Here is a 27,900-nt window from a genome sequence, read left to right on the forward strand (position 1 = left end):
CTGCGAGGGTTTTTTCTGGGGAAATGTTTTTCAACTGTGCTGGGCTTGCTGGGATTCGACAGCTCCACTGGCTGTGGCCCCCGCACAGCTCTAATTGCCTTGGCCCACGTTGCGCCTTTCTTCGGGGAGTGGCCAGAAGAGAGAGCAATGTCCTTATGTCCTTCTTCCACTGTCCTTATGTAGGCCTCCAGCAGAAGGTAGGGCCCAGATTAAAGATGTGTACCACCACGCCTGGACATAAACTGTTCTTTATTTGGAATTTGCTCTGACCCAGACTGGCTTTGAACTTAGAGATCTGCTTGCCTCAGTCTCCTGAGATTAAAGGCATATACCACTTTGCCTGGGCCTAAGCTTTTCATGGCCACTGTGTCTCAAGATCCAGATCAAAAGCCTGAGTCTTTCAGCTTCAAGATCTGAATCACAGGTGTGCTCTCTATATCTGTATTGTAGTTCCTTCCAGATACAGTCAAGTTGACAACCGGGAATAGCCATCACAGTATCTCAAATACTTCTGGTCTTTCTGGCCTCTAGCCAGGACAGGACCAAGAACACTTCTGGCTTCTGGCCAAGGATACAGATTTGAGGTTCCTATCTTTGAACTGCCTGCTCACCTTCCATCTCCTGTCCTCATTATTAGGAGCAAGCCCCTTAGAGTATAGCTTTATCCAAGGCTCCCTTCCTCCCTACTGCCTCTTAGTCATCATGAGATGCACCTCTCCCACCACACTCTGTTTTAGTTTGTTTTCTGTCACTGTGATAAACACCATCACCAGATGCAACTTGGGGAGGAAGGAATTTATTTGGTGTCTTAGTTAGGGTTTTACTGCTATGAGCAGACACCGTGACCAAGGCAACTTATAAGGACAACATGTATTTGGGGCTGGCTTGCAGGTTCAGAGGTTCAGGCCATTATTATTAAGGTAGGAGCATGGCAGCATTCAGGCAGGCGTGGTTCAGGAGGAGCTGAAAGTTCTACATCTTCATCTGAAGGCTGTTAGCAGGATACTAGCTTCCAGGCAGCTAGGATAAGGGTCTTAAAGCCCACACCCACAAGGCCACACCTACTCTAACAAGGCCACACCTCCCAACAGTGCCACTCCTTGGGCCAAGCATATTCAAACCATTACATTTGGTTTATAAGGACCAATCAATTATCCAGAGAAGCCAAGGGAGAACTGAAGGCAAGAACTGGGACATAGGACATGATGCCGAAACCATGGAGGAATGTAATTTACTGACCTGTGTCTTCTGGATTGACTATCTACCTTATATAACCCAGGCTCAGTTGCCTAAGGATAGCACTGCTCACAGTGGGCTTGGCTCTCATATTAATTAGCAATTGAGAAAATGCCCCCATTTCATGCTTTTCCAAAGGCTTGATTCCCAGCACTCACATGGTGGCTCACACATGTGTAACTCTAGTCCTAGGGGATCCATTACCCTCTTGTAGCTTCCCAGAGGCCCAGGTGTGAACCAGGCATATTTATGGTATGTAGATACACATGTAGGCAAAAATAGTCATACACATAATGTAATAAAGTGAAATTTTTATAAAGTCCCAGAGATGTGTCTACAGGCCAGTCTGGTGAAGCCAATTCGTTAGCTGAGAGTTCTACTTCCCAGTTAGGTCTAGGTTTATGTCCAGTTGACAATGACACAAACTGACATCCTTCTGCCATGAAGGGGGCTACCATGTTACCATGGTAACAGGCCCAGAAACATGGAACCAGTTACCATGGACTGAAGTTGAACCAGAGTAAGTATCTCCTTCCTATGTTGACTTTTCTCAGGATTTGTCACAGCATGGCAAATCTAACCCACATACAGAGGCAATCCTATCTTCCCAAGGAACAGAGGTCCATGTCTCCCTCCACCAAGGAGGTCTCTGCCCTCCTTATCCCCAGTAGGAGGTCTTTATCTCTACAAATGGAGGACGTTCTGACTCTACAAATGGATGCGTGCTTCATCCTCCTATGTAGGAGGTCCTGTTTCCTAGCACAGAGGAGGTCCTTGTCCTCCAACAAGGGGTTCTGCCATCCTTGCACATGGAGGGAGTCTCCATCCCCACACATTGAAGGAATTTCCATACCCTCACAAGGAGGGGGTCAGTCCTTGTCTCCTCCCATGTTGGAGGGCCCTGTCACCCAGATATAGAAAGTGCTGCTTTCACATGGTTTTCCCCCAACATGAGTGTGTAGTGACAATTTTGGAATTTTGGTTTTTTAAAAAACACCGAGTAATATAACTATAAGAATGTGCTTTCGTGTATTCCCAGGTGTGGGGGTATGGAGCTACTTCCGACTGTCCCCAGCAGTTGACTATGATTTGCCTTGTGCTCTGGCAGAGGCGTGGCTTTGCCAGCTGCTGAGAGTTTCTGCAAGTGTGTGACGTTTGGAACTCTGAGAACTTTTCAGAGGGTATATAAATGCTAGGGCCCCGAAAGGTGTGGTTGTTGGTTGTTCAGGGATGTTGGTTGCAGTTTGTTAGTAGCTGTGCTCAAAGAAGAAACAAGAAGAAAGAAATTAGATTCAGGGTCTCTCTCTCTCCTCTCTCCTTTTCTTTCTCCTATCTAGTGATAGAGGGTGAAACCAGGGGGACAAAGAGTGGGAAAAGTAACAATGACTGGCAACAGAGAGTCTATATCTCCTCTACAGAGGGACTCTCCAGTATCACCCATGTTAGGAGCCCCTGTGACCCACACATGGAGGAAGTCTGTGTCCCTTCACAAGTAAGGGAGGCTGTATTTCCATTCAGGAGCCTTTAGACACCCCTCAAGTAGCAACCAAGATTTCCTTCCTTCCTTCCTTCCTTCCTTCCTTCCTTCCTTCCTTCCTTCCTCCCACCCTCCTGTCCTCCCTCCCTTCCTTCCTTCCTTCCTTCCTTCCTTCCTTCCTTCCTTCCTTCCTTCCTTCCTCTTTTCCTTCCTTCCTTTTTCTTTCTTTAAAGCAAACAACCCCTGTATCTCCTCCAGAGGCAGCCTAACTCAGGTAGAGTAGCCCTGGGCAGTGGGAGCTGAGAAAGCACCTTGGGACTGATCTGAATAGGGTCTATGCAAACAGCCCTGGGCCATCCTGAGCATCCACACTTCCCTCCACGTCTCGCTTGGGGTGGTAGGTAACACTCAGAGTGATCCTTATCCTACACACAGAATTGTAGAAACCGAAGGAAAAGAGCCCGTTAAGAGTAATGTATTTCTTCTGCTACCTCATGCAAAGCCTGTGGCCAGTCACTCAAGACTCAGAGGAGGAAGGAGGCTGTCCCAAGGCATTTAGAGACGAGGGGGCAGTGGAGGGAGACTGAATGGGCTTCCTTCTCTGAGAGCAGCATCAACAAAGGTTCCATTTTCCATGGTTATGGGTCTGGCGAGACAGCCTCGCTGACAGACTCTCCGAGCACATGTGCTGGGCTGCTGAAAAGCCTTGGTGGTGACTGACAGATAATTGAAGTGACAAATTGTTTCATTGTATTTGGCAGGGAGAGTGCTGTATTAGATAATTATGGGGAACAGAGGACTCTGGGGTCTCAGGTCACAAGACATGCCTGACCCTACTTTCTGAGAACTCTGAATGGATTTTTCCGTCCCAAAGGAACGCAGGGCTAGGCTGTCTCTTTTTTTTTGTTGTTGTTGTTCCTTTTTTTCTTTCTTTTCCCCTCCCCTCCTCTCCTTCTGTTCCTGCCCCTCCCCCTTTCTGATCTAATGATTGGGTCTAAGGGGGAGGGAGGCCTCCAGAGCCGAAGCCCAGCTTGCTCCCACTTACTCATTGGAGGCTTGCTTCAGAGAAGAGTGGGCCTTTTGCAAACTGGTGCCCTGGTGGCCTGCATTGGGCTCAGGCAAGAATGTGGCTATGGACCACCAAGGCACTGCAAGTAGCTGGGGACTGGGTGCACCCGATTGCCTCTTTCTGATGAGATGCTGGGGATCCAGCCTAGGCCTCCCGCAAGGATTACAGGTACAGTTACACTTTGGATCCACCCCCACCCTCAGGATAGCCTGCCCATAAAGGATGTCTCTGTCAGCTTTTTTCTGACTTTGGTTTATTACTGACAACTATTGGGGCTTGAAGAGACCTAAAGATGATTGGGTAAGAGAATCAGCTCCCTTTCCAGTTGAGAACCTATAAGCCCCAGAGATTGCCAGTCTCTGAAGAGTGAGAAAGTATGAGGTACCTCTTGTAGACCCATTCCCCTAAACTTCCTAGAAGACATTTAAAAACAAAATTTAGAGACATTTAAATACAAACAGCACAGCCTCTACCTCTCTGGCTTCTTTAATTGATGTGTGGCTTTATATAGCTAGAAACAACCTTCACACATCTGTATTGATGTTATATATATATATATATATATATATATATATAACATGTTCATGTTGGGTTCTATGGATTTCTATCAACTGTTTATAAAACTCCAAAAGCAAAAACCAAAACAATACAAAACAAACTCAAACCACACAACCAAAACAGGCAAACAAAAAAGAAAAGGAAAAAGGAAGAAAAAGGAAAGGAGAGGAGAGGAGAGGAGAGGAGAGGAGAGGAGAGGAGAGGAGAGGAGAGAAGAGAAGAGAAGAGAAGAGAAGAGAAGAGAAGAGAAGAGAAGAGAAGAGAAGAGAAGAGAAGAGAAGCTTCTCAGTGGCTGCATGGAGCCATTCTCTAAATTCTCAGTTCATTGGTTTTACCAAGACCTAGGCCCCCTACACACTTGTAGCAGATGTGCAGCTTGGTCTTCATGTGGGTTCCCTAAGAATTGCAGCAGGGGCTGTCTCTGACTGTTGCCTGTCATTGGTTCCCCTTTCCCTAGCAGGACCGACTGCTCAGGCCTCAGTGAGAGAAGATGCACTTAGTTCTTTTTTGACTTGATGTCCCTGGGTGGGCAGACACCCATGGGGGGCTTCTTCTAGGAGAAGGGCAGAGAGTAATGCAGAGAGGGGTTTGTAAAGTTGGGACTGGTAGGAGAGGCAGTGGGATATGTGTGGCTAGGATGTAACATGAATATAAAAATAGATTAATAAAAAAGAAAAAGGGAAAAGAAAGCTGTCAATCCTTCTTGATGTTAGTTAGGGTTATTCTGAGTAGAAGTGTCTTAGACAGTGTCTTATTGCTGTGAAGAAACACCATGATTGAGACAACTTTAATACAAGAGAGCTTTTATTTTGGGCTGGCTTACAGTTCAGAGATTTAGTCCATTATCATCATGGCAGGGAGCATTGTGGTACATAAGCAGACATGGTGCTGAAGAAGTAGTTAATAGTTCTACATCCTGATCCACAGACATCAGGAAGAGAGAGAGAGAGAGAGAGAGAGAGAGAGAGAGAGAGAGAGAGAGAGAGAGAGAGAGCCTGGACCTGAGTGGGCTTTAGAAACCTCAAACCCACCCACAGTGACACACCTACTAGTAATGCCACACCTCCCAATCCTTCTAATCCTTTCAAATAGCTCCACAGCCTCGTAACTAAACACTCAAATATGTGGCCTATGGAGGTCATCCTAATTCAAACCACCACAGGAAGGAAGGGGGGGAGGGGTGTGGAGGCAGCTTCTCATTAGAAATGAATAAAATAGTTTTAGAGTGATTTCATTTAGAAATGAAAAAGCAAGGTATAACATGAAGTCATAGTCTCCAAACATCATGGCTGCTGTTGAGTACCACCCACCCTTATATGTATACCTCCTACCCATCCAGAGGAGGTATGATCTCCTTTGAATATATGTTAGCTCTCATGTTTTGCCTGACCAAAAAGAGTGAAGATGATTTTTAGGGACTTTGAAGAATAGGTATTAGCAGTTTTGTGACTTCTTGAGATGCTCCAATGTGAGAGAGAGAGAGAGAGAGAGGGAGAGAGAGAGAGAGAGAGAGAGAGAGAGAAATTTGGTTGACAGCAGACAACTTGTTTGTAGTCACTATGCCAATGTGGTCTAAGCTTTTGCCTCTATCGACATGGTTAAAATCCACAAGAGATCTTAACCCAGAACAGATTGGAGAACAGACATAGAAGATCTCATATCTCATTGGTTTTTTTGTTTTTGTTTTGTTGTTGTTGTTTTGTGTTGATTTTGTTTTTGTTTTTGTTTGTTTATTTATTTATTTATTTATTTATTATATGTAAGTACACTGTGGCTGTTTTCAGACACCCCTGAAGAGGGCATCAGATCTCATTAAAGATGGTTGTGAGCCACCATGTGGTTGCTGGGATTTGAATTCAGGACCTTTGAAGAGCAGTCAGTGGTCTTAACTGCTGAGCCATCTCTCCAGCCCTGATTTTGTTTTGTTTTGTTTTGTTTTGTTTTGTTTTTTGAGACAGGGTTTCTCTGTATAGTCTTGGCTGTCCTGGAACTCATTCTTTGACCAGGTTCACTTTGAAACCAGAGATCTGCCTGCATCTGCTACTGAGTACTGGGATTAAAGGTGTGTCTCACTGCCAGCAGGCACAGCACACACTGTTGTTTTAAACCACCAGGTTCTAGATGGGCTTCTTATACATCATTAGTCAATTAGGATAATGAGGATGATGTCTTCAAAATCCATAAGAAAGGAGAGTTTGTCAGGAGAGGATGGAGAAACCAAGGTGTTACCTATCAACAGTAGACTCAAGCAAAGACTAAAATAGCACCGGTTTCCCAGAAGGCAAGCCAAATTGCTCAGCAACTCAGCTTGGACTTGCAGCCTGGCTCCACAGCCTTGGAATACTGGGGAACTTGTGTCCTCTTTCCCAGGAGAATGACACCCTTCCTTAGGATACCTGACGGATTCCTCATGACCTCCTTTACAGACAGAATGAGCAGACTTCGAATGGGAGCTAGTGTGTGGAAAGACAATGTGAAAGAACTTCACCTCTGGAGTCAGAAATCTCAGCACCCCGCTGCTTGGGTCCCTCTTTGTCATTTTATGTCCTCTTTGGGGACTGTTGATTTGAGTCATGTCTTTCTTCCATTTTAAACCTCTTCTTTGGAACTCAGCTCCCATTGGGATCTGCAGTGGAGGAGGCTGGATTTTCCGGGTCTCTGCCTGAGGAAGGAGGCTGAGAATAGCCTGCCTACTGTCCTCCCTTCTGAAGGAAGACTGAAGAAGAGATGAACTTTCCTTGAGCAAACCTAGTGTCAAAGATTCATATAGGACAAGAAGGTAACGTACAGATCTTTAAAAGTCCAACTGTATCTTTAAATAGACTCTGACTTAAACAAATAACCAGCATAACATTTCTGCAGTACTCACCTGAAAAGAACTCGCTTGGAAAGCCAGGGCTACACCCACCTTAGAAAGGACTGGGCAGAATGCGTCCTATTCTCCTTGAGTGATTTCCCGAGAGGGTGAACAAATCTGGGCCAATGTTTAAGTTAAACGTTCTTGGGGCGCATCCAGATTGAATCCAAGTTCCCGGACAAAACACAAGTCATCGACCACAAAAGCAAGAAAACAGAGAAGGGGAAAACTATAGCGGAACAACGCCACGCTTAAAGCAGAAGATCATGCCCTTTGGCTTTTGATTCAGCTCAAGTCAACTCAAGCGTATTCAATTCTGTGCGTAAGTCATTCATTGGGGGTGTCTTAGGCGGTGTTAGAGGCTGAGCATGTGGAATTGAGTGAAATGGGGGGTCCCTGCTCCTCAGCGTCTACGTTGGTAGTATCTGCACAGGGTCAGCCATGTGTGCATGCACAGAGAAAGGCTGAGCCAAGCACGGGACTTCCTGGCTTTCTGGGAATGCTTTGCCCTTTATGACCTGCCCCTGTGTGGCCAGGCTCTGTATTGTGCCCTCTCTGGTCTGCTGGAGAAGGTGCTCTGTGTGTGGGGGATGGGTGGAATGGGGGCCGGGCGGGTGGAACCATCTTGCCTTGCACATCTTCAGGGGCTCGAGTTTGATTATGGTCTTTTTACTCTTCCCACTGTCCAGTCCAGCACAAATAATTATTAAAGCCCGTTCTCACTATGGAAATAAAAATACAGCCAGAGAGCTAGCTAAAGTACAGCTAGTCCATTGAGAGGCGGCTGAAAGTGGGTAAGACCAATAATTCGAAACAGATGAACGGCGTGGCAAATACTATGGGCTTACTATCCCAGGCTGACCCGACCTTTGAAACTTGCTGAAAGTCATCCTTGAAATTCACCAGAGCTCCTGGAATCACTCCTGTAAAAGGCTTATTTATCACAAAGTCATAAATAATATTTGCTAGCTCTTTGCTCCATCTATCTAGAAGAAAAAAAAAAACCGAATTAGGCTGGAAGAGGAGCTCAGTGGCAGAGCGAGGGTGGGGGTGGGGCAGCCAGGGGGAGGGGGAGGGGGCAGTCAGGGCTACGCGGAGGCTGCTTATAGATCCAGTAGTGATGGGGTTAGGCCTGCTAGGAAACTTTGGTGCAGTGCAACAGTTTGTCGTTTTTGTTGTTCCACAAAGAGATGGCTGTAGAAGACTAGCAGAGAAAGGATCTTCTACTGGCTGAGCACTTGTGATGTGAGTTAGGTGGGCGGGGCAGGAACCACCCACCTGTCTCTGCCTCCCAGTGCTGGGATCTCAAGCACTCCACCATGCTTGGCATTCCCCCCCCCCACCACCCCCCCCCACCCCCCACCCCCCGCCTTCGCCACCATTCTTGCCCCATTTCATGCACTTTTTTTTTTTAACCCACTAAGTGCGGCGGGCGCCTGCGATGGTGTAGAGCCAGCTACTGGAGAATGGGTCCTTGAAGAAGCTGACTCACTCTCAGCAGCCTTCAATCTCCAAGTGCTCATCAGCTATGGATGGGACTTGATGTGTTCCACCCACCCCGAACCCCCATGCTGGGATTTTTGTCTGCCTTGAACTTGGGCAAGCTTTGCGATTGACAGCACATAGCTGGAGTGAGCTCATGTATGTAACTGCCCCGCTGAGTCTGGAAAACACTGCCTGGCTGTAGTCACCACCCACTGCCTCAGGCCCTTGCATCTTCCTGACCCAGCTTCCATGGTGACTCCTGAGCCTTGGGAGGGCCATCATGTTGTGTGTGTGATGCAGGCAGCCCATTTAGGCTGAGGATGCCACACTTTCAGTCTGCATGGTGACCAGTTGCGAGTATCTGAGTTTATCAAAAATTACTTTCTCTCCTCTCTCTCTCTCTCTCTCTCTCTCTCTCTCTCTCTCTCTCTCTCTCTCTCTCTCTCTCTCTCTCTCTCTGTGGCTTACGTACCTGGGAGGACAACCTGTGGGAGCTGGCACCATCCTTCTCCATGTGGGTTCCAGGGTGTCAAGCTTGGCAGTGAGTGCCTTCATCCTCTGGGCCTTCCTGGCAGCTCATTTGCATCTCTTTTTCTCATGTGCGTTCTGGAAATCAAACTTAGACCTCCTTGTGCTCTCGGAACAAGAGCTTCACTGACAGGTCTGTCCCCTCAGCCTGATTTTGTATTGTAAAGACTTGCGTCTTTCTTGTATGGTTCAAAAATTGCAGAAATCGCAGGCTATTTGAATATTAACATTCAGACATACTCATTTACACCCTTTCACCCCCACATCTGAATCTATCTATCAGATCATCCATCCATCTGTCCATCCACCCATGCAGGCGTCCTGTCTTATGCTCAGTGTGTATCTATGCATCCAGGCATCCACTGAAACACTTGTTGAGCGTCTATTGTAAGTCAGGCAAACCAGGGACACGATGCTCTTGATTATGCTAACTGTGGCTGCTGTGGTTGCAAGGAAAGTCACACACAGTTCATCCTCTCCTTCGATTTCTGTCCTCTTTCTCTCTGTGACAGGGCTCTGCTGGGTCCCTTGTTTTGGTGGCATGACATGAATTGACCACCACTTGTCCACTTTGTCTTTAGAATCCTGTAACTGTTGCCAGATGAAATAGTCTGAGCTGCTTTCGGCAGTAAGAGATGTGAGTTATCATCCAGCCGCAGCCCGGTGAGTTTGTTTGTTTGTTTGTTTTTGTTTATTTATTTATTCAGTGTGTGTGGCCTTTGGCATGTGTGCAGAAGTTAAAGGACAATCCAGAAGAACTGGTTCTTTGTATCCACCACATGGATCCGGGGTATTGAACTTAGACCATTAGGTTTAGAGGCAGGCACCTTTATCCTCTGAGCCATCTCTCTGGCCCGAACTGTTTATGTCAATGAGTAACCGACAGAGAGTTTCTCACTATGCTGGACGGCCTATCTCATACCATCTCAGCCAAGAGTCTTTCTGCCTCCAAGATGTTCCAGACTTAAACTGTAGATGTGAGTCACCACAGCCACACCTTCCCCAGAGCCCTGCTCTCTTGCAGTCTCTGATGTCAATGGAACAGTGACCATTTCCTGGATTCAGTCTCGTCAGATAAGAGAAGACCCCAGGTTCAGGTAATTGTCACCAGATTCTGAGGATGAAGGGGATGGACCAGGTCACTTTGCTTGAGGAATGAGGGGGGAACCCAGCAGAGAGCAATGACATCTCTTCTGGCCAAACCAGGTGCTTCGCTCACCTGCTTAACCCAGGAGAGTCGTGTATTCCAGAAGGACCAAGGGTAACTATGCAGCTGTGGACACCCAAGGAACAACATCTGTTCGCTCCTGCAGTCTTCTAGAAGGACAATGCCTCGGTCTCCCATGGTCCCCAGGCTTCATCTCTGGGTGGGTGAGCAGCTCTGTGTATGTGGAGGAGGTGACTGCCAGGACGAGCTAGGATCTCCATTGGAGCTCTCTGTGACTCAGTGGTCCCTGCACGACTGAAAGAGAATGGAGTTGGGATGGGGAAGAATCAACCTGCGCTGTGTACTGTGGGGAGACAGGACGAAAGAAAGATGCCCTGGTAACTCGCTATTGACAATGGCCATAGTCATAGTGTGACCATAGCTGCAGCTCTGGTTACTAGATGGCAGTTGCTTTGCAGTTGGTCGTTAGATGCTAAAAGCTCCGCAGATGTTTCTACCTCCTAGTTCTTCTGTTCTTAACAGTGCCCAGCATGTGGGACAGCTTTAAGAGCCACCGCTGGAGTAGCTGGAATGGAAGCATTAGTAGCCCTCCAGGCGGGAGAGGTGGAGCTCAGACTTCAGATCTGACCTCCAGCGCTTCACTCCCTGGGCTTCTCCTTTCTGCAGGCTTTTTCTACCCCCCCCCCGCCCCCGCCCCTTGAACATCAATATCTCCCGCCCTAAATCATCATCCTCAGCCTCTCCATAATCCTTGCAACCTCTGTTTTTTCCCAACAGACAGCTGAGCCTAGATAAAGGCAGCCCCCACTTATCTGCCCGCCGGCTCATGTGGTGCTGTCGGAGATAACACAGCCCGGCTGAACTCCGCATGGACATGGGAGGTCACGGGGAGGTCCTTGAGTAAACGAGGTCTTATTACCTCTCAGAAAGCGCCATCACGAAGGTGGCAGATTTGACTACCCATGTGTGTCTGAAGCTGGTGTCGGGAGGCTAGTCATTCCCAGCGGGGGTTGCAAATCCAGAGTTTTAGAACTGGTTGAGTCTGCATTTACCTCTAAGAAGCTCCATGAACTGATAGCACTGCACAGTTCTCATCTGAAAAACAAGATGGGTGAAAATGATACACTGTATAGAATCCATACAGGCTTGCTGTTAGAAACAGTATTACCACTGTAGTCTCCCTGCATCCCAGCACCCAACATGATGCTACTGTGAGCTGCTCCTCTGTCTGCACTCTTGGGGTACACCGGTTCAGGGAGAGGAACAGACCTTGGTTCCAGACCCCCCCGGGCACAGTCAGTTCCTCCATTTCCTAGATGCATGACCTTGGGAAAGTTACTTTCCTGGGCTCCCGTCCCTTATCTGTAGGAAACAGTATTAGTCCCTGTAACACAGACTCGCTATGAGGATTAAATAAGAAATTTCAGGCATGTGGTAGAGCTGGCATTGTGCCAGGGTAAAAGGGTGATTAGAGGGGCCAGGCGTTTGGGATGGAGTGACAACTCAGAGCAGGCAGCTCTAGCCTTCCCAAGTACTTCTGAGGTGGCTGGTCTCAACCAGAGGGCAAGGGAACCTGTGTGAATGTGCTGTAGACCCAGGGAGCAATGGCTGGACACACAGCTCACAGGAGGGTGGGGGTGAGGGAACAATACGGTGAGTGGCCTGGGAGCTTGCTTGGGCGAGACACATTCAGGAGTTTCCACCAAAGCTGAGATAAGTAAGATGGTCTAGAAGATGGAAGGAAGACACCTCTTGTCCCATGCTTTTTTAGCCACACCAGTCTTCGGTCTTGGGGGATGTGCTGTGCACTTTCTTGTTTCCTCCAAGATCCTCTGTTAGTTCCTATAGCAACCTGACCCCAGGTTACTATTATCCTCACTTTACAGATTCAGAGCCTGAGGCCAAGCTATTTTGTGACTTGTAGAGGATCACAGATGCCAAGGGATGTAGAAGGACAAAAACCTATGGGCTTTTGGAGCTGGTGTTGTGTTCAGGGTGGCACCAAGACCTTGGGAGGCCTCAGTTGCCACACTACCCACACACTCTGTGACTAGGGAGGGTGACTTTCATCACTCGAATCCTTTGGTGTGGGGTTTTATGAATCTTGTAAGCCAATGAGCAAGCATAGGTGATTTCCAGCTTGCAAGCCTAGGCTTGGAAGTGGGAGGTGCAGTGTCTGTTAACTTGGGGCGCACAGAGTGACTTGTGCTGAATTTTCTGAAACTGTCATCACATTGCCAGGTGCTCGCCACCCCTGCTCTTATTCCCAGATCTCTTCCTAATGTCACTTTTCTCGGTTTGTTTCTTGCTTCTCTTTTTAATTCAGAGAACTGTGAGCTTCAAAGAAACGGTGAGACAAACAGACGACAAACAAAACATAAATCCAGTAACTGCCCTTCAAGGATGCCCTGCTCCTGTCAGCTGGTTCTCCCAGCTGAGTGGCTCTTCTTGCCAGGCTCTTGCTGAAGGCTGGGCTTCAGTGATCCTCCCTCTGTGGCTTAGAGGATTGGTCACTGATGGTGACAACCACTGGAGCCCTGGCTGAGGTGAACTGTGTGTGGTCGCATCCAGCTTCCGGGGTGTCCTGCAGCCAGCTGATTTGTCCCTGGCTCACTGCTGTAGGCCAGTGGCTCTCAGGCAAGAGGATTTCTCTAGGCAGGCCACCTCTGTTGGCCTTTGCGTATTGTTTCCTCAATAAGCTCAGGCCTGTGTGTTGAATACTCTGAAGGAGGCCCAGGGTCAGAAGGGGGAACAGGGGGATCTTTGGAGGCCCAGCCCTCTGTAGTTACTAACTGGGACCCTGGCAGAATCTCATGGCCAACCTGTGTTCATCCTTTCCTTGGTATTCTCTGATTCCTTCCTTCCTTCACACACCTAGCCATCCACACGTAGTACTGTGTAAGACTGTGGGTAAATACTCTTTTCTTGTTCTTTATGCCTTTCAAATCTAGAACAGGGCTTAAGCTAAATGCATATATACAGCAAAGCTGTAAGATCATGGGGCCACACAACAGGGCACAGATTGTCATGTGCAATGGGAGAAGAGATCCTTTCTAGGGGAGGTAGGCAGAGGATTTGAACCTGGAGAAGTAGGTTGAAGGGATTTCCACAGATGGATGACAGTGCTCAGCTTTCTGGGTAGAGGAAGGCAATGGACGGTGGAGGGGGTGGCTGCTAGGGACAAGACGGACGCAACGTGGCAGTAGAACAGAGAGAGCTTGGAGGCAAAGCTGGAGAGAGGGTCGTGAACCAAACTGCAGGAGACTCTGAGGTCAGCAGCAGCTGCAGTAGGCAGGCTGGACTCACTGGAGTGTGGGCAGGTGTGGAATGTGTAGGGTTGAGCTTGGGACCACTGTGCAAGGAGAGGTGGCAAATCCAGGTTGACATCTCAAGATTTTTTACATGCCTGTATAGACACGCACCAGTCTCACCCCTTAGCCCTGAGAGGCTGACAAGGTGACAGATAGTTGGGTCCTGTCCTTCCTGGTCAAGCACTTTGGACAGGGGCCACTCAGGATCATGCACATTAAGGTTGGAATAGTCTCGAAAGTAGCAGCAGGAACAGCTGGATGGTTTGAAGGCAGAAAAGCATCGGCCAGAAGGACCTTATACACCCTCTGGACTCGAGGTTTTGAGGGGATTAAACATTTTAAAAACTCCATGTATATAAACATCTAGTCGTTCATTGTATTGATTCATGGGTACGTTTATTCAAGGACCTGCAGTGTTGCTGTGTTACCCAAACTCTTGGACTCCTGGGCTTTCTTCCCTGACCTTCCAAGTAGCAGAGACCACAGGTGTTTGCTACTGTGTCTGCCTTGAACCAACTAATTCTGCCAGTGACACAAAGAGGCACTGATTGGTGAATGTAAATGTCCCAGTTATCCTGTGGGACTTTCATATATCTAAAGGGATTTTCCATGATAATAGCTCTCCCCATCCAAGCCAGTGCCTTGAGTGGCCATCTTCTTTCCTTTCCTTTCCTTTCCTTTCCTTTCCTTTCCCTCCTTCCCTCCCTTCTTCCCTCCTTTCTTCCTTCCTTCCTTCCTTCCTTCCTTCCTTCCTTCCTTCCTTCCTTAAGATTTATGTATTTATTTTATGTATGAGTATAATTATAGCTGTCTTCAGACACGCCAAAAGAGGGCATCAGATCCCATTACAGATGGTTGTCAGCCACCATATGGTTGCTGGGAATTGAACTCAGGACCTCTGGAAGATCAGTCAACGCTCTTGACCACTGAGCCATCTTTCCAGCCCAAATTACAGTTCACATGGTTATAAGCCATCAAGTAGTTGCTGGGATTTGAACTAGGGAATCTTTGGAAGAGCAGTCGGTGTTATTGCTCCAGCACTTGAGTGGCCATCTTAACGGATGTTTTTGTTGTTGTTTATAGACCACGAGGCTGCCAATGTGCAAATGGTGCCAACGCTGAGATCTGTTGAGCCTTTAGTATCTCTTTACAAGCAAATTCCTGGGCTTACCAGAGCTTCCAGCTCCTTAGAGATTGATACCTAGAACTGAATAGCCTTTGAGTAAGTTCAACAAACATTTAATCAACAGATATCTACCATGTGCCAGTGACTCTGCTGATGCTAAACTGGGACAGGATAGCAAAGATGAATATCCCTGAGTTGAGCTGCAGGAACTCAAAGGGTCCTCCCAACCAGCCTTTCCAGTAGGCAGTCTGAACACCCTTTAGGTGGCAAGTGCGGCTTGTCATTCACCGTGCCGCTTTTTAGACGATTATCTCATTTAAATCCATTAATAGCACGACTTATAAAAGAGCTCGGAGAACTTCAGTCTACAGAAATGTGCTTGGGAACATGTATAAAGGTATTAGGAATCTGATGATGGAGGAATTAGGAGGCTGGGTGGGGACTGAGTGTAGACAAAGGTAGCCTCAATCTCCTCTGTAGCTTTGGGTATAAGGAGGAGAAGTTCCTATAAGAAAGTAGGGTGGAAAGCTAGTCAGACTGGGAGTTGGGAAAGCAAAGTCTAAGGAGGCCAGGGGAGTCCTGAGTAGGGGTGGAAGCATGGTGGCTGGCTGGCTACAGGAGGGTCACGTCTTAAGCACCTTGCATCCTTAGAGGGCACTGGCTTGGTGCATGTGACAGATGCTCTTAGCAGATGCCTACCAAATTCATTTTGCTTCCTCACCAGAGAATTTCAAGATAAGGACCAAGAGAAGCAATTGTGTGGAGACTAACTTTGTGGGAAGAACTCTATTAGGTCTCTCCCTCCTGCTGGCAGCTCCCCAGGGTAGCAGACGATAAACCTGATTCTTTCACTTAGATCCTATGATAAGTTTTAATGCAGTTATAAAACTGGGTTGAGAATAGAAGCCTCCCTTTGGCGGGTTCAGGAAAGTGTGTGTGTGTGTTTGTGTATGTGTGTGTGTACATGCTTCTACACCACCAGACTCTCTTGCTCCCATGCAAGCAAACATGGAACATTTTCCTTGGAAGGTCAGTGGTGGCCCAGCCTCCCATTCACAGACTGGAGAAAGAGCATTAATCTTCTTGACAGGGCAGGGGTGGGGGAGGGAAATTTGGGCTGGAATCCCTTAAACTGGAAGCAGAAAGAGTCTTGTCTGATTTGGCTGTGCAAATAAACCTTGGTTTATACATCCAGGGCATTAAAAAAAAAAGTAATCTGGGCTTAAAGAAAATCAAGTAGCGTAACAGAAAACAAATTTCATATTTTATTCCGCAGGGGCTGGGGTGGGGACAGGTGGAAGGAATTCTGTGCCCACAGAGAAACCCTGAAGTATCTTTTCCTAGTAGGAGGCAGAGAGCAAGGATGAGTGGGATGAAGGCCGTCAGTGCTGCTGAGAAGACAGGGCAGGCCCGGTGAGGCCTAGCCTGAGAGCAGAAGCATGGATGTAATATATCCAAAGGCATTTACAAACTATAGGTTCATCCTCCCTCCCTCCCTCCCTCCCTCCCTCCCTCCCTCCCTCCCTCCCTCCCTCCCTCCATCTCTACCTCCCCTCCCTTCTTCCTTCTTTCCCTCTCTCCATCCCTCCCCCTCTTCTCAACCTCAACACAGAGATGTATGCAGACACACAGATACAGAGATATCGACTCTGATACAGACAGGTGCACGTGTACACACACACACACACACACACACACACACACACACACACACACACACGCACTAACACACGCCCACATTTTGCAACTCAGATGGGCTGGCAGAGCTGCTCCCAGCTATGCTAGTCTTCTCTGTTTGCCTGGGTTTGCAGCATCAGAGCTAATCTAGAAGCCAGAGAGCCCCAAGGTCCCTTGCCTCAGGATGAGTGGGGGCATCCTTTCTCCCCCTCCCTGCCCCTGGCAGGACTGAGAGTGGGCAGCACCAAGGTGCAGCAGGGACAGATTCAGCAGAGGCAAGCTGTTGTCACACACACAGTTGCTGGACCCTGCACAGTCCACGAGCTGCCTTGTGCCCCAACTGGTCTCACTGGGAGCACCAGCAGCCTCTCCTGCCATGAAATCTCTTGTCAAGTCCCCTGAGTGTCAGTCCCACAAACATAGCACCTGCTTGTGCCTGGTTGTCAAAGGGCAGGGTAACCAGGTCCTTGGAACTCACACATTCCCTGGGGCACTGATAGGTCCTCACAGGCCACTCAGATCTCAAGCTAAGTGTCACCTTTTTGGGAAGCTCTTTTCCTATGAAAGCTCTCTAGATGTAACCATCCTATATCACTGCCTTCTTTCTTACACACGTCTGTGTGTCTGGGCTCTCTTGATTTGCTTTACCAGAAACGGAATGCCAAGAGAGGCAGCAGATCTGTCTGCCTTGCTCACTGTGGATGGCAGGTAAAGCGGTAAAGTGGACACTTGCCCTATGTCCTGAAGAGCTGGACATCTTGTCCTCCAGTGCAGTGGCATCCCCATTGATGCTTGCTAAGTGGTCAGCTAAGTAGCTCTCCGGAAGAAGCTGGACACAGTGTGAAAAAGGGCAAGCCTGGGCCAGCAGAGAGGGAGATGGCAGACCTTGGGCTAGGGTTTGGGCTTGTTCCTTGACTGGTACTCCAGTCCTTTTCTGTTACATAATGCAGTCTCTTGGTCACTCTTAGCCTTTCTTAGTGTGATGCCCAGAGCTAGAGGTGAGAAGGCAGATAATCCTTGGGTAGGGAACTCTAGCTTAAGAGAGGCCGCATTGGCAGGAGAGGTCCCTGGTAGCTGGATGCTGTGAGGCTGTATTGGAGCCCCTCAGAGCGGCATGGTAATGAAGAGCTGAAGAGAGAACAAAGAGAAACTTTCCCAATTATTAATAAGGCCATAGCCCCATCCATCTTAATGAGACAGGGTGAAAAAACCCAGTGGCCAGGCCGCCAGTGCACAATAGGATACAATGGAGACCTTGCTTTCCCTTTAAAAGCCAGGAATGAAAGACAGACAGAAGGGGAAAAGCCATGCAGATTGGGAAACAGTTCTAAGAGTCCACCTCCGATGCCCCCTATAAAGAGTCACCCACTGTGCAGCCACAGCTGTGTGCAAAGGGCAGAGGGCACCATGGTCCTCTGCTGGCGAGGACAGGAGGAGGGTCAGATGCGTAACGGCCCCCACAAGTAGAGAGTGATTTGGCATCCAGGCAAAAAAGCCTGACTCCTGGGCACAACACAGCCCAGCATGCATTGCAGCTCTGGAATGACGTAGCACCGATACACTAAGCGGTTCTCAAAAGGAGCTGAACATCTGGGGACTTTTGAGCTCCTCATCCGTGCAGCCACTACTACTGTGACTAGCAATGATTTTCTGACAAAGATGGGCATGGTGGCACATGGTTGTAATCTCCAACACTTGAGAGTTCTAGGCCTGCTTTGGTAAGACAAGGAAGGAGGGAGGGAAGGAAGGCAGGAAGGGAAGAAGGAAGAAAGAAAGATATAGGGGAGGGAGAGAGGAAGCAAAGAAAGGAGGAAGAGCCGGCAGTTGGTGGCGCATGCACGGCTTTAATCCCAGCACTCGGGAGGCAGAGGCAGGCAGAGTTTTGAGTTTGAGGCCAGCCTGGTCTACAGAGTGAGTTCCGAGACAGCCAGGGCTACACAGAGAAACCCTGTTTCAAAAAACCAAAAAGAAAAAAAAAGAAAGAAAGAAAGAAAGAAGGAAGGAAAGAAAGAAGGAAAGAAAGAAAGAAAGAAAGAAAGAAAGAAAGAAAGAAAGAAAGAAAGAAAGAAAGAAAGAAAGAAGGAAAGAAAGAAGGAAAGAAAGAAGGAAAGAAAGGCAGAAGAGTTTTCTGGGCTTGGGTTTCAGATCCTTTATTCGTTAAATAAAGGGCTTTGGGCAAATTTCTTTGTTGTTATTGTTGTTGTTTTATTGGTTATTTTATTTATTTATATTTCATGTGTTATTTCTCTTCCCAGTTTCCCCTCTGCAAACCCCCTAATCCCATTCCTCCTCCCCCTGCTTCTATGAGGGGGGTACCAGGGACCCCACCCACCCACTCCTGCCTCACCGCCCTAGCATTCCCCTATGCTGGGGCATCGAACCTTCACAGGACCAAGGGCCTCCCCTCCTACTGATGCCAGATAAGGCCATCCTCTGCTATGCATATGCAGCTGGAGCCATGAGTCCCTTTGTGTGTACTCTTTGGTTGGTGGTTCATCCCTGAGAGCTCTGAGGGGTTTAGTTGGTTGATATTATTATTCTTCCTATGGGGTTGCAAACCCCTTCAGCTCCTTCAGTCCTTCCCCTAATTCCTCCATTGGGATTCCCCAGCCTCAGTCCAATATGAGCATCCACATCTATATTAACCAGGCTCTGGCAGAGCCTCTCTGGAGACAGCTATATCAGGCTCCTGATGTGGGCATCCCTGCAGTTTCTTCTAACTCACCGACCTCCTTGACTTGCTGAGAAGGTCATGTCAGACTTACAAAACCAATCCTGGAGGTATTTGACACAAGGCAGGCTCCAGGAAATCTCAAGGCAGAATCTGAAGCTCACTTGGGCTTGAGAGCAGGTGGTGACCTTGGAGAATGGACCTGTCTGGTGGACCCTGATTTCTGGGTCCTGCACACTGTGGCTTAATCTGGTACTAGCGGCACTTGATCCAGATGAGATTCTAAATATCCTTGAAAAGGTGGGGACTTTTCTTATTCTCAGAGAATATGCGCTGACACCGAAGCTCCAGCAGAAGTTTCCTTGGACCCCTGCTTGCTCTTCTGCTTCTGGGGTTTTCTCTTCTTTATAAGGGAACTGGGGGGGGGGTGAAGGAAGGAGATACAATCTGTGGTTGAGGTTTCTTAGAGAGCCTCAAGGAAGGTTACACAGACATTGAGTCAGAGCCGCAGCACAAAGGTAGACTGTATGGAAAGAAGAGATCTGGTCTCAGACCTACAGGTTTCCTGAAGATGCTCTTGGTGGGAGATATTGACAGCACTTGATAGGAGTGGGGTGTAGAAATAGGAGGTCTCAGATGAGCCCTGGGGTGTCTGGGACCCAGGGGCAAGTGTGTGTGGATAAAGAACAAGGCTGGAAATTCACACATGGCTTCCTTCTAGAGAAGCCAAGTTGGATCCCAAGGATGAATGTGCTTCCTTCTGTTCAGGATTTGGTGGCTTTGTGGGAAATCCTTATAAGCCTTTTTGGCTCCTGGTTCATACCTAGCCATGCTTCAGATATCTGAGTCACTGAACTCTGTTTCCTTCTCCATTCAAGGGACACATAGGTCCCACAGACTTCCCCCAGAAGGGATGAATACCTTTTGACTCCGCAGATAACCCAGATATTCTTTGCAACACCCAAGGTACGCTTTCCCCCATCTCTCCTCTCCTCGGTACAGGATCCAATCCAAATGGCAAAGGTGTTTGGTGTGGCAAGTTCTTACAAGATGAATTCCTGTAGTCTGGAAAAAACACATCTTCTAGTATAGCCCTGGGTATGGCAGGGATATGACCCTCAGGGTCTAGCATGGCCTCTCTGTGGCAGGCTACCCCTGGTAACACATGTACCATGCAGAGGAAGAGCAGGAGGGTGGAGGGGCCTGAGGTAAACCTACTTCAGGAGGGAGATCAGAGGCCTGGTCACCTCAACAACTTACTCTGTGACCTCAAGCAGGCTGTATATGTCTCTGAGCCAGCTTCAGCACTTTGGTGCTCCCCTGTCCAGATGTGGAACAGGTGGAAGACATTTGGAGACTTTTCTTCTTCTTTCTTTCTTTCTTTCTTTCTTTCTTTCTTTCTTTCTTTCTTTCTTTCTTTCTTTCTTTCTTTCTTTCTTCTTCTTCTTCTTCTTCTTCTTCTTCTTCTTCTTCTTCTTCTTCTCCTCCTCCTCCTCCTCCTCCTCCTCCTCCTCCTCCTCCTCCTCGTCCTCCTTCTCCTTCTCCTCCTCTTCTTCCTCCTCTTCCTCCTCCTCCTTTTTAATGGAGAGGGCATTAATAGTTCAATGACTAGATAGATGCCCAAGGGGGAGTGCAGGGAGTCCAAGAGAGCAGACTGGGGGTGGAGGGAGGCAAGAGAGAAGAATAGGTACATGAACAGGAAAGTGAGCCAGAGACTGAGAGAGAACATACAAACTTGTACCAACCTTGCACATAGTAGGAGCTCATTAAATATCTGTTGATTGATTGTTGGCCTGAGAGATTCTCCCCACTTCGCTTCTGTGTGGTCTGGAAGGAAGGTGGAATATACGATTCCACACGCACCATGGAGCGGACAATAGGGGCACTTATCCAGAAAATGAGAAGCCTAGATCTTTTGCAATATCCACCCAATGCTTAAAATGAAGGAGGATATTTAAGAAGCTGTGTAATTGAGCCTTAAGAGCCTCGAGTTATTCTCTGTGCCCTGGGTTGATTCTGTGCAGCCAATCTGTCTTCTTTTTCAAAAATTAGGACTTCCTCTTTTACCTTATTTACAAAAGTAGCCTATATAGTCATTGTAGGAACTATACAAAATGAAGAAAATGGAAGAAGAGCTCAGGGTCCAGAAGTAGTAAACACTTTAGGGGACTTCCCCCCATACCTTGGGGGACAGCTTTTCTTCTTTTCACGTTCTCCTCTCAGATTTCTTTCTGAGAATGTCCAAATCTCATGATATGCACATCTGTAGTACGCTTTCTCCAAACAGCACTTGTAAAATCATCTACTTATTCCTTTATTCATTCTGCAATGTTATTTATTGAGTTTCCTACATGCTAGAGCACTGTTTTATGGGATAGAGAAACAGCTAACTGTAATCTCTGGCCTTGGGAAGCTGTTTTGTGTTGGCAGTGTTGGAAGGTAGACTGAATAAGAGAGCCAACCTGTGGTACCTAAGGGAATCAGAAAATGTGGGAAGGAAAGCAAGAAAAGGTGTCTCCATGATGGAGAGGGGAGAGGCCTCGCCGAGTGGGGATGTCTGAGGGAAGCTGGGAGAGTTTCTTTCCCAAGATGCCCTGCTTTCTAGGTCAGATCTTTAAGGGTTTGGGATGACTTTCCCAGGACCACTAAAAACAAACAAACAAACAAACAAACAAACAAACAAACAAACAAACAGGGAGAAAGTCTTAAAAGTATCAATGCTGATTATGTAATGTCTCAGAAGAAAACACAGGGCTGGAAGCAGTGGGGTGCTTGCTTAGCATACATGAATGCTGTGAATGCGGGAGATCCTGGTTTCCCTGGTGCTGGGGGTGGAGTGGGTAGAAGAGGAGAGGGAGTAGGAGCAGAGAAGACCGAAGAGAGGAAAGGGTGGGGGGGGGGAAGAGGGAGGGAGGAAAGTTAGGTGCTAAAAGCCTAGGACTGTGAGCCTGGTTTTGTTTATAAGGTGCTAATTGTATCCATGGCAGAAGAGAAAGTCAAGGGTCAGTGGGCTCTGTATGGGAAAAGAGACACACAGCATGTCTTCATGGCCGTGCCTACCTGGTCACCCGCCTGTCTTCAGTTTTAACCTGGGAGCTATGGTAATTCATTTTTTTTTTTAAATGTCCAAGAAGTTAACTCTGTTTCTGGCATCAGCTCTCCTCTGTCCCCGGCCATCTTTGCCAATGACTGTAGCAATCACTAAACATTCGCTTTGTTTGGGGGGCTTTCCGGTTTTTTTCCGAACGGTTTTCTGTTAGGATGGTAAAGAGAATCTTTACTGTAGAGTAACCGTTCTTTTAACATCAGGTGTCAAGGTGTGAAGGGTCTCAGCCTACCCAGCCAAGTTTCCTCCTACAGGAAGAACCAGGACTAGAGAGGAGTGAAGAGATTGCCCAAGGGCATGCAGGTCCTTACACTTAGAAGCTGAACTCTTTTACCCAGCTGTGTTCTTCCATGAGGCAGGTGTCTTGCGGCCTCACATGTGACAGCATGTTCCCTCCTAGCAGCCACATGGATCTTTTTTTTTTTTCTTCCGTAAAACCACTAGATAATAAAAGCCACTAGAGCCCACCACTGGTGCCGGAGAGCTTGTGTTAAATACATGCTCTCTTTCTGCCCATTTTCTGAGTGGCAGCCCCTCCCCGCCTCTCAACCCCTGTGTCTCTGCCGCGGGAAGACTAATGGTTAGTGTCCATGTCAAGCGCAAGGGTCCAGGAGAAAGCCCGTCCCCTGGTCCCCAGCATCCAAGACGCTCGGAAGCATGGAGGATGGACTTTGTCTGGCCAGCTCCACTCTGCTCCGGAGTGGAAGAAAACCAGTCATTTGGCAAAAGTCAGCTCAGTTGTCACCATTGTTCTTAAAGAGGCTGGGCTGAATAGTGGGGCTAATGTATTCTATTATGCATACAGCTCTCACTGGGTGCTGGGGGGGAGGGCCGCATTCCTCCAGATCCCTCCCCCAACCCTACTCCAGCCCTGCACAGACCCCCTCTAGCACTAGAGAGGAGCCCTGAAAAAAACAGCCATGGGGCAGCACTGCTGGTGGGACCGTGAAGTGGGGACAAAAAGAGGAGCAGAGAGTGACCGAAGGCCTGGCAAGAGGGCCAGAGATGCCTGTGGGATGGAGACAAGTGGATGCTGGAGGTAGCTGGTGGCTTCTATGACATGGGACATGTGGCTCCTGCCTGGGCCCTGGACTTTTTTAATACCCCATTTCTTCAGAGGACAGTCAACAGTTACACAGCTGAGCCCACGAACCCCTTGTCTTCTGTTCCTAACCACCAGACACATGGCTCTTCCAGGAAGCCTGGGGGCAGGGACATAGCACATTTTTTTTCTAAGGCCAGTTATAACCAGACCAGGACAAACATGAAGGACAGAAGAAAAGGGCTTCGGGATGGGTGCCTGGCTTGTCACATCGGGCCTTAAGTGTAACGAATGAGGCCGTGAGAGCCATTGCCCCTATTCAGCTTTTCAAACCTAGGCTTGCACCCAGAACCTTCCTGGGTGGAAAACTATGCCCAAGGAGGAGGGAAAGCTGGAGGGTCCGGCTGGCTCCAGTGTCTTTCCTAACAGGACCCTGGGTTGGAAATGTGACTTTCCTGACCCCAGGCTGGATGAGCTCACTCCTTAGAGCTCGCACTTCTTTTCTGGACATCAGCACTATCTCATTTCTTGTCCTTTGTCCCCTCCCTTATTATCGGTGAATTTGCCCTTGGAGGTACCTGACTCTGTCTTATAAAGAACCAGAATGAAAACCTGCTCTTTAGAACAGTTTGGTGAGGAACAAACAAGCAACACAAATGTGTGCCTGTGGATGTGGGCATGTGGGCATGTGTGCAGTGTGTGTGCCTGTGTGTACGTGTGTATATGCCTGTGTGTGCACATATGTGTGTGCACATGCTTGTGTGTGTGCATGTGTCTATGTGCCTATGTGTGTGAATGCGTGTGTGCTTGTATGTGCACGTGTGCATGTGTGTATATGCATGTGCATGTATATGTGTGTATGTGCATGAGTGTCTGTGCATGTTATTGTATATCCATGTGTATGTATGTACCTGTGTATGTATATACATGTGTGCGTGTGCATGTGTATGTGTGTGCCTGTGCTTGTATGCATCTGTGTGCATATACATGTATGAATGTGTGAGTGTATGTGTGTGTGTGTGAGAGAGAGAGAGAGAGAGGAAGAGAGAGAGAGGAAGAGAGAGAGAGGAAGAGAGACAGAAAAAGAGAGAGAGGAAGAGAGAGAGAGAGAGAGAGAGAGAGAGAGAGAGAGAGGCACCCAATATCATCATCACAGGCATATACACAGTGACCTCATTTCCTTCCAGTAGGCCTATTTCCCAAAGGCTCTACTCTTTCTCAGTAGAGGCTGGTGACCAAGCATTTAGCACATAGGCTTTGGGGCATGTAAGATCCAAGCTGTGATGCTGACTGTGGTATCTCCTCGGGCTCAGCTTCCCATCTCTACCTGCCCTATGACATCATGTTGTGAGTTCTGTTTCCCTTCTTATCTCTGCATGCATCTCTCCTCCCCCTCACTGAGAGACCTTCTGGAGTCAGGGATCATGCAATCCATCTCCAGGTTCCCTCTTCTCCAGAGGATCCAGCTCACACCCTGGGGCACCGTGCATAGATGGTCCACCAACTTCTGGAATCTGGGGAGCAGAGCGTAGAGAGCCCCCGCTCACACACTGAGCTGCATCTGGGGAGACAGGGAAATTAGACTCCTGTGTGAAATCCCCATTAGTTGCGAGGCGACAGTTTCCATGGGAGGGGGATGGAAATAAAACCCAAAGCTGGGAATTCAAATGAGTCGAGGCCATGCAGAATGTGGAGCATTCCATCCTCCACAGAGAACATATTCTCCTTTCAGGGGACATAGCGATAGCAGTAAAAGTGGCCTTGCAGGATGAAGCACATGAAGACTTCGCAGGGACTTAAGGACTTAAGGGACTTAACAGCCAGATATATAGTTTTTGGATGGACCCAAACTGTTGTAAACTCCTTCCCACCAGAGGAGTTAATGCAGAGTGTGGAAAGCCCGTGTTAGGGCCAAGTGACTCTGTTTGGGAATTTGTTATTTACGTAGCTTTAGACTGTGTGTTAAACAATTCAGTGGTCTGACTATAGTTAAAAAGCAAAAGGGCTTTATGGACAAATTATAGCTTTCTGGTGGGACACTGGCTTTTCCTGTAACGCTGTAACTATTAGAAGGATCTGATAAAAGGCTGTTCTTGGGTAGAGACAGATCCTGAATGTTCTAAGGTGAGAAAGAGCTAGGTGATCCCAGAAGTCTCCATTCCCCTGCTTCCTCTTCCCACCCAAGAGTCTAATTTCATGCCTCCCTCTGAATCCTCTGCCCTCAAGGAGGCAGATGGACCTCTCTGTGCTCATCAATCTCATCTTCGGAAAAAGTGGGCCTTCAAGGACTCCCTGAGGGCTGCAAGACAGAGGGTGACAGTGCACTGTGTGCTCACAGGCTGACACTTCCAGCCACACCAAATAGACTGTCACAGCATGTAGCGGAAGCAGGAGCCCACCTTGCTGGGTGCTGAGGAGAGGCTCCTGAGGTGGAGGAGCGAGCATCTCTGTCTTAAATACACATGGATTTTCTTGGCTCATCACACTGGAGCATTCTAGATGCAGCTGATGGAATGGGATTTTGAGTAGCTAGGAAATAATAAAAATTGATCTTTCAGCCTTTATGTTTTCTAACTACTCTGAAAAGCCCTGTGTTAATGACCTGCACCGTCTAGTTTGCTTTTAGTTGCCTAAAATAGAAAAGCCATCGAGTGTGGATAAAGTGTGATTGTAATAACGTAGGTCTTGCCTAAAAGCATTCAGGGTGGGCAGCTCTAGGTTCCTTCTGCCATTCTGTTCCAGCATCACTGTGTGCTGGGGTTCACAGTCAGGCTTTACGTCCCGGTGTTGTAGCTGGATTTCAGATAGGAAAAAGGGAAGAGCCAAGGTGTGTGGCCTCTAAGGCTGTCTGCTTTCCAACACTTTCCAACATACCAGCATCTATTTACTGGTCGCTGGTCAGATTGGGTCGTAAGATTGAGTTCAAGAAGGCAGTCAGCAAGACAGCTCACTGGGTACAGGCACTTGCCACCAAGTCTGATGGCCTAGGACCAACATGGTAGAAGGAGAGAACCTTGTCCCAAAAAGTGCCTTCCAACCTCCAAAGGAGCATTGTGACACACATACACGTAAAGCAAGCATGCACACACATGTACATATACACACAAGCATGAACACACCCATGCCCACATATACATACATACCCACATGCACATACACACACATACGTGCAAGCATGAACACATGCTCACACATCCATACGTGCACATACATATACACACAAGCATGAACACACACATGCACAATACACATACACAATACATGCACACATATATAAACACAAGCATGAAACACACATGCACATACACAGAATATAATAAAAATATGTTTTCTGTTCTCCAGGACCTCTCTATAAGACCTCCAGACAGGTCAGTGAGTTTAGCTAAAGGCCGTGGAGGTTGAGATCCTGGGGAGGTGCTAGTTTCTTGGTCCTGGTGGGGAGCATAGTCCTGCTTATGGGGAACCCGAGCTCAGCCATGAGCCTGAGGGCTGAATGTCTGCCTCTGACCACTGTAGAGCTGCTCCAGAGCTGCCCTGGCTGCACGGCTGGTTTTCCCTGTGTGCCGTCTTCTTGGCTATTGCCTCTCGTTAGGCTTAGATTCCGTTCACTCTCAGCATCAGAAGACTCATGCAACTCCAGCAGACCCATGCCTCACATCCTTCTCATGGGCACATCCTGAGCCTCCTCAAGAGGCCTTTTTATCCAGGTGAGTTCTTCTGGACCACCTCCTATCAGCAGGGTTTCTACGTCATCTTCTTGGTAGCAGCCTGAACGCTAAGATGTTGCTGGCTTAGCTCTTCCCTGTGGCCACCAATCATCCACTGGAGGAGTTGCTGTAGTGTTCACTGTTAATCCCACCCTCCTCCCATCCTAGACCCAATAACTCCAAAGCACCTCATAGGCTTGCTTCACCTAGGACCTCTCCTTCTCTTTCCCCTTCCAGACTCTTGAAAAAGTCAGATACAATAATTCACTGTAACAGGTCACTAACTGCCAAAAGTGCTCGGGTCCCTCTCTCTCTCCAGGAATTAGCCAAAGGCAGTCAGACTTAGCACAAAGACCAACGACTTGTGTTCCTGTCCTACAGGACAGTGCTTTGGGGACTGGGCTACTGGCAAGCGACCCACCACTCTGAATCCGCATATTTGCTTCTGTTAGAAACACAGAATCCTCAGCAACTCAGAGGGTTTTGAGGAGGCCCATATATGATAATACACATCAAAGGAAGCTGGGGAGACATATGAAAAGTCAGCCTGCTCGGGAAAAGGGCTTTCTTAGCTCAGGTTAGCCATGCTTCAAGTCATGGAGGACTGAGGTACCTACCGATCAACCAGGTGGAGCTGGGCCGTTCGTACAGTCGAGAAAGTGCGTTCACAGGGGCCCGCGGAGGACTTTTCTGAGGAGAGAGGATGCTCTTTTTTCTCCAGCACCTCTTCTATATTCCAGGAGGCCTCTGCTCAAGTCCTTCAGGAGGGCGGCAGACATCCGCCAGCCTGTGAGTAAGGGTTATGTAAATTAGCACATGGCCCGAGGCATGCGCTCTGGAGTTGCGCAGACCCCTTGGTGTGGTGCAGTGTGGGCAGATTTA

The 27,900-nt window shown here is 48.1% G+C and overlaps 1 long non-coding RNA gene across 2 annotated transcripts; it reads right to left on the reverse strand.

The window, feature by feature from the left end:
• Positions 1-10,601: 10,601 nt before the first annotated feature.
• On the reverse strand, positions 10,602-27,794 carry Gm30370. 2 transcript variants are annotated; one of them, XR_378804.2, is made up of 3 exons: positions 27,636-27,794; positions 11,431-11,473; positions 10,602-10,672 (listed from the first exon to the last, which is right to left on the reverse strand). It is a non-coding gene; the product is annotated as a predicted gene, 30370 (long non-coding RNA). The 2 variants fall into 2 exon arrangements; XR_870248.2 differs by lacking the exon at positions 27,636-27,794 and adding an exon at positions 11,648-11,778.
• Positions 27,795-27,900: the final 106 nt, after the last annotated feature.

This window comes from Mus musculus, chromosome 8, assembly GCF_000001635.26.
Source record: "Mus musculus strain C57BL/6J chromosome 8, GRCm38.p6 C57BL/6J".
NCBI classification, from domain to species: Eukaryota; Metazoa; Chordata; class Mammalia; order Rodentia; family Muridae; genus Mus; species Mus musculus.